The 6,010-nt window shown below is 39.1% G+C and overlaps 1 long non-coding RNA gene across 1 annotated transcript; it reads left to right on the top strand.

Annotated features, from left to right (window-relative positions):
- Window positions 1-541: 541 nt before the first annotated feature.
- LOC141634471 (uncharacterized) lies at window positions 542-3,801 on the top strand. The gene is made up of 3 exons (XR_012539207.1): window positions 542-907; window positions 1,039-1,332; window positions 3,080-3,801. It is a non-coding gene; the product is annotated as an uncharacterized LOC141634471 (long non-coding RNA).
- The last annotated feature ends 2,209 nt before the right edge of the window (window positions 3,802-6,010 follow it).

The following is a 6,010-nucleotide window of genomic DNA, read 5'->3' as shown; positions in this document are numbered from 1 at the left end:
GACCGAGGATTCAAAATTTTATTTTGAAAAGGGATTAGAATGTAAAATTTGATTTTACAACCTAGGATTTGCAAAATTTTATTTCGCAAAAAGGCAAGTTCAGAAAATTTTATTTTAAGAACTTAGATGCATGTCAGGGCCTGCCGACCAAGGGATTCAAAATTTATTTTGAAAATGGATGGGTAAGATCGTAAAATTTCATTTTACAAACTTAGATGCGTGTAAGGGCCCGCCGACCGATAAGTTTGAAAATTGCAAAATTTACTTCGCAAAAAGGGCAAGTTCAGAAAATTTTATTTTAAGAACTCAGAATGCATGTCAGGGCCTGCCGACCAAAGAATTTCAAAATTTAATTTGAAATAAGTTGAATTTGAAAATCGCAAAACTTTATTTCACGAAAAGCGCTGATTAATTTCAAAATTTATTTCAGAAAAATAGAAAGGTGTAAAATTTTATCTAACATGAGCGTGTTTAAAATCGAATCAGACGGGCAATAGAATACGCCTAATTAAAAGATGGGTAAGAAATAAGCGGACCATTTAACGTGTCATCACGTGAAAGCTTATCCACTAAAGAAAATCTAACTGTTCTTTCTCTGGAATAATCCCACGCCTAAACATTTGATTTTCCCCATCAATTCCTTCATTATTGCTCACAAAATTGAATCCTCAATCAACCATTACTTTGTTTCTGGATCGATTTTTTTTTTCTTGTTGCTAAGGAAGCTCCACTCAATTTGTTTAAACCCGTCTGTTGTTGCCTATCAGAGAAAATGCCGATCCATTGGTCGGAACTGTGTTGTCGTAGCCGTGATTTGAGCTGACACACGGAGATACAATGATTGACAATCGTCAAACAAAGTTTGCATGTTCATTTGATCAAGTGTTGTTCCATACTATGATTTCAGGTTTTTTTTTTTGACTGTTTTCTAATTAATTTCTCTAATTCCTCCATCTTTTTGCCCGATGAAATTCCAAATAGTCATATCCTTGTTTCCCAATTGACTTGGTTTCTCTTTAATTTGTCTGTCGTGCTCAGAAAATTAAATCCCCAATCAATCTTATCCTGAGATCCACGCAAGCCGTTGTAACCTCGTTACAACTCCGGATTTGGCGATGAGGTGACTGATAAGAGAGCATCGTCGTATTTTTTTTGTTTCCTGATGTGGGATGAGAACGGCGGTTGTGCCGCCATATGATTGATGACGGAGCACCGTCGATCCTTTGGCTCCTGATATGGGATAAAATCAGCGTGGGTTGCGCCCGTAGCCATCCTTAACGGACTACTATCAAACCTACTGATCGTGATTCAAGGCTCGATTTCGAACTGTGAGTGGTTCCGTCCTTTTATGAAATATATAATTCAGATTCGTCTTTTTTCCTCTTTTTTTTTTTGATTTTACTGGTCAGGTCGTATGCCTGATAATACGATTGAAATGATAGCTTTACTGGTCTCGCGAATCAAGTCGTGTGCTTGATAATTTGATTGAATTGATAGCATGATTTTAACAAAACATTTTTTTATGTTCTATGCTGATAATAATGCATGATGTAAATTAATGTATGTTTAAAATGCTAATGATATATGTTGATGCACCTTCGACAATGAAGACCACACTAAACAATTAATGACGCATTTGTTTTGAAAAGACTAGATAGATTTATGTTACATCTCCATTACTAGTTCTGTTAAATAAAAAAATGAAAGATGGTGCTGTTGAGCATGATCCGGGACAGGGATGGAGTATTCGAATTCAGATAGGAATCCAGCCTTTGGCCGTGATTTTTCTTAGAAAGTCCAGCTTATCGACTTCTACTAGAATTCTTAAATCTCAGTAGCTATTCCTATTCTGCACCTGACAAGGATGGGTATCTGGTAACTCCGTATTTAATACGGATAAAGATTTCTACTAGCCCCCAGTTTTCTTCTCTTTAAATAGCACTTTCTCTTTAAACTTCTCCATCTCAAAGATTCCTCTTCACTCACAATGTCTCAAAATTTTAAAAACGCTCTAAAATTGTGGCTTGACAACCTCACGAAGGATGAAAAGTACTACGTCATTGGTGTTCAGCTGGGACCCTTGCTGCTGTCACTGAAACAAGTTAAGATCTCCTGGGAATTTTTACGCGCTGCTGCTTTATTTTGGGATCCCGAAGTTCACGTGTTCCGCTTTGGGGATCGTGAGATATGTCCTATGACGGAGGAATTTAGTGCCATCCTAGGATCATCTGTTCAATCTTCTCCCGCGCTTCCTAGTCTCGATGATGATTTAAGAAAAGACTTCAAAGATTATCTGGGCATTACTACTCGTGTTGATGAATTTTTGAACGGACGTAGGGTAAATCTCTGTCGTCTGATCGCGCACTTCACTTCCCCTAGCTATCCCAGGACTGTGATTGACTTCCGTTATAAAAAACGGGCATTGGTGTTATGCCTGCTCAACCGCTATCTATTTGTAAGCCCTTCGAATGTTTACGGACACGGCTGCCTTCTAAGAGTAGTAAAGCACATGCACAACGACTGCTCACCTATGCCTCTGGTCTTGGCTGAAACTCTTCATTGCTTAGATACCTTACGACATAATCCGGAGTTTGCATTCTGCGGTAGCCCCTGTTACTTGGGTAATTTCTTGTGTCATTCACACAACTCACATATTTTCCTATTTCTGATTCCTTTTCTCTTTTTTTCGATTCCTCCCTTTCTCTTTTTTTTTTTGATTCCCTTTCTTTTTTTATTTCTGACCTGGTGTGGGTCATTTTATGTCTTTTTTTTTTTTTATGACCTGGTGTGGGTCATTTTGTTTCTTTTTTTTTTTTCTGACCTGGTGTGGGTCATTTTATATCGATAAATCTTTGTCCTAGGTATGGCTACAAGAGCGTATGCGGCTAGTTGAACGACCTCTCGATCCCAAATCTTATCAACCTCATAGCTTCGCTGGGAGACAAAGAGTTGTGAAAGGGGAGCGACCACTTAGCTCTTTGGAGGGAATGGATGAACAGTGGGTTTCAATTCGTTGGACCGTATCATGGTGGCACATCCCTGCTATGACGGCCCCGCGATCCTCTATAGCATACTATAGACTACCTGGCCTTACTCACTCCTCTTTCATATTTCCTTCTCGCTTGTTACGACAATTCGGGCGAAAACAACGAGTACCTTCTTTAGATACTATTTCTCCTGGAATTTCTCCGATGACCCATTCTTATCTGCAGAATCGGTACCAATCTTTGGAATGCCCGTAGGTTCTGGACTATACAAAAGGTTCCTGACTCAACCTACATAAGCAATCATTATAAGGTTTGGATGACATCACACTCTATAGAGGAACGTGAATCAGCTCGTCAAGCAGAACGTAGGTTGCAACTTGATGCTATTGAGGTGGGAGAAGGACCTGACCTGACTCAGACAAACTCTAAGACTCAAGGCTCGAGTAGAGGACACAAAAGTGGAGGTAGTAGAAGTCTGGTTTGGAAAAGAAAGAAGGATCAGAATGACCCAGATGATCAGAATGAAGCTAGAAAGAAGAGTACAATGGCTAACGAACCTAAGAAGTGACAATAAGTGGAATCTAGAGCCTTATAAATGTAGTTGTAGCTTATTAGGATTGAAATAAAGGGATGGATTATGAACTCTACAAACCTCAAAGTTTGTGTAGGAATTTTTTTTTACTGCCATGATAACTCTAGATATAGAATAAGAGGAACGATTGTTAGTTTTCTCCGATTAGTTGCCACTTTTTTTTTTGAAAACTCCTAATTGGGAGCGATATATATTGATAACAAAACTTGCTACAGATTCTAATATTTTTTTTTTTGAACCTGTTACTTTTTTCTAAGTTTTTTGTTTCGTTTTATCTCCTCTTTTTTTTGAAAAAACCTGATAGTGGTCTCCATTCTGAATTGCTGCCCACTCTGTTTGCATCCTTCTTCGTCTTCTGCTTCCTTGTTCATTCATTCTATGTCTGACTGCTGCTACTGGACTTCATTCATTATTTTTGGACCTAGTAGGGGTCTTTTCTCTTTTGTTTAATAAATTTTTTTTTTTTTTTCGACCTGGGAGGGGTCTTTTTTTTTTTTATATACTTACACATGATATTTCTTCAACTGATCAAGATTGGTTAATTGACTGAACTCAACCCCTTCTATGTCTGTCAGTTGCACTGCCCCTCCTTTTAAAATCTTTTTAATTATGTAAGGGCCGGCCCAGTTTGGTTTGAACTTGCCTCTCGGGTCTCTGACCGGTGCCCGTATTTCTTTAAGAACTAAATCTCCATCTTTTAAGTTCCTTGCCCTGACCTTTTTATTAAAAGAACGAGAAATCCTTCTTTGGTATAACTGAACTTGGTTAAGAGCTGCTAGTCTTTTCTCATCTATTAATAGCAATTCTTCATATCGAGCTTGTACCCAATCTACTTCCGGTATTTGGCTTTCCAATGCGATTCTAAGAGAGGGAATTTCAAGTTCTATAGGAAGTACTGCCTCCATCCCGTAGACTAGTGAGTATGGTGTCGCACCGGTTGGTGTTCTAACCGACGTACGATATCCCCATAAGGCGAAGGGCAACTTTGCAGGCCAATCATGATACTTTTCTGTCATCTTTTCAATTATAGTTTTCACATTTTTATTCGCCGCTTCCACTGCCCCATTCATTTGTGGTCTATACGTAGACGACTTACGCTGCTGGATCTTGTAATGCGTTAGTAAGGCAGCCACATCTTTCTTAAAATGGGAACCATGATCACTAATCAACTCGTGAGGGACACCATACCTACAAATTATGTTTTCGGTGATGAACTTGGCAACATGTTTAGAAGTCAAGGTAGCATAAGACGCTGCCTCAACCCACTTAGTAAAGTAGTCGATTGCTACTAATATAAATTCATGTCCTCCGGTTCCTTTGGGAGTGATTTTGCCAATTATATCTATGCCCCATATTGAAAATGGCCAAGGTGATGCCAAATTGTACAGCAATGAAGGTGGTATATCTTTGTGCATTGGCATAAATCGGCATTTATGACACTTCTTAACGTCTCGAGTACAATCATGTTCTGTGTCGACCAAAAATATCCTATCCGCATTATCTTTTTTGCTAACATTCGACCGTTCATGTGCGGTCCGCAAGTACCATTATGCACTTCTTCCATAATTCTTTGAGCTTCCTTTTCATCCACGCATAAAAGGAGTACCCCTTGCTGAGATTTCTTGTACAATTTTCCTTGACTAAGAATAAATTGTCTGCAAACCTTTGATAGCGCGCGCTGCGTCCCCGACATCGAATGCGGCGGAAAGCCTCTTCCTAAATGGTAGTTCAATACGTCTATGAACCATGGTGCGTCATCACCAGCTACTGTATCATCAAGGGCCATACAGTATGCTGGTTCCTCTCTTCTTTCAATGCATAATGGGATATTTTCTAATTCATTTGGAATATTGATCATCGACGCCAATTTGGCTAGAGCATCTGCAAATTGGTTTTCATCTCGGGATAAATAAATGAACTTCGGATCGTCAAAATGCTTGAGAATGGTTTATAGGTATGTTTGGTAAAGTGCCAGGCCCTCACTTTTGACTTTCCATTTTCCCAAAATCTGATTTATAACGAGTGACGAATCTCCGTATACTCTTAAGTTTTTAATCCCCAAGGCTGCTGCTGCCCGAAGTCCTAATATACATGCTTCATATTCTACTTCATTATTTGTGACGCTAAAATCTAACTTGACTGAGAGTGGGGTATGTGCCCCATCTGGTGAAATCAACAGTACACCTATGCCATATCCCTTTTGATTGGATGCGCCATCGAAAAATAACTGCCAGTAGTCGTCATCAGTAACAAATATTTCCTCGTTAGGGAAGTCGTATGCTTCCTGTTTGTCTTCTGAAACGGGAAAATCAGCTAGGTAATCAGAAATTGCCTTTCCCTTAATCGATTTAAGAGCCATAAATGTAAGATCGAACTCAGCAAGCATCATGGTCCATCTTGCTATTCTGCCGCTAAGAACTGGCTTTTCAAA

This window comes from Silene latifolia, chromosome Y, assembly GCF_048544455.1.
Source record: "Silene latifolia isolate original U9 population chromosome Y, ASM4854445v1, whole genome shotgun sequence".
Taxonomy (NCBI): domain Eukaryota; kingdom Viridiplantae; phylum Streptophyta; class Magnoliopsida; order Caryophyllales; family Caryophyllaceae; genus Silene; species Silene latifolia.
Note: the sequence above shows the minus strand (reverse complement) of the source record. Positions and strands in the feature narration are given on the sequence as shown.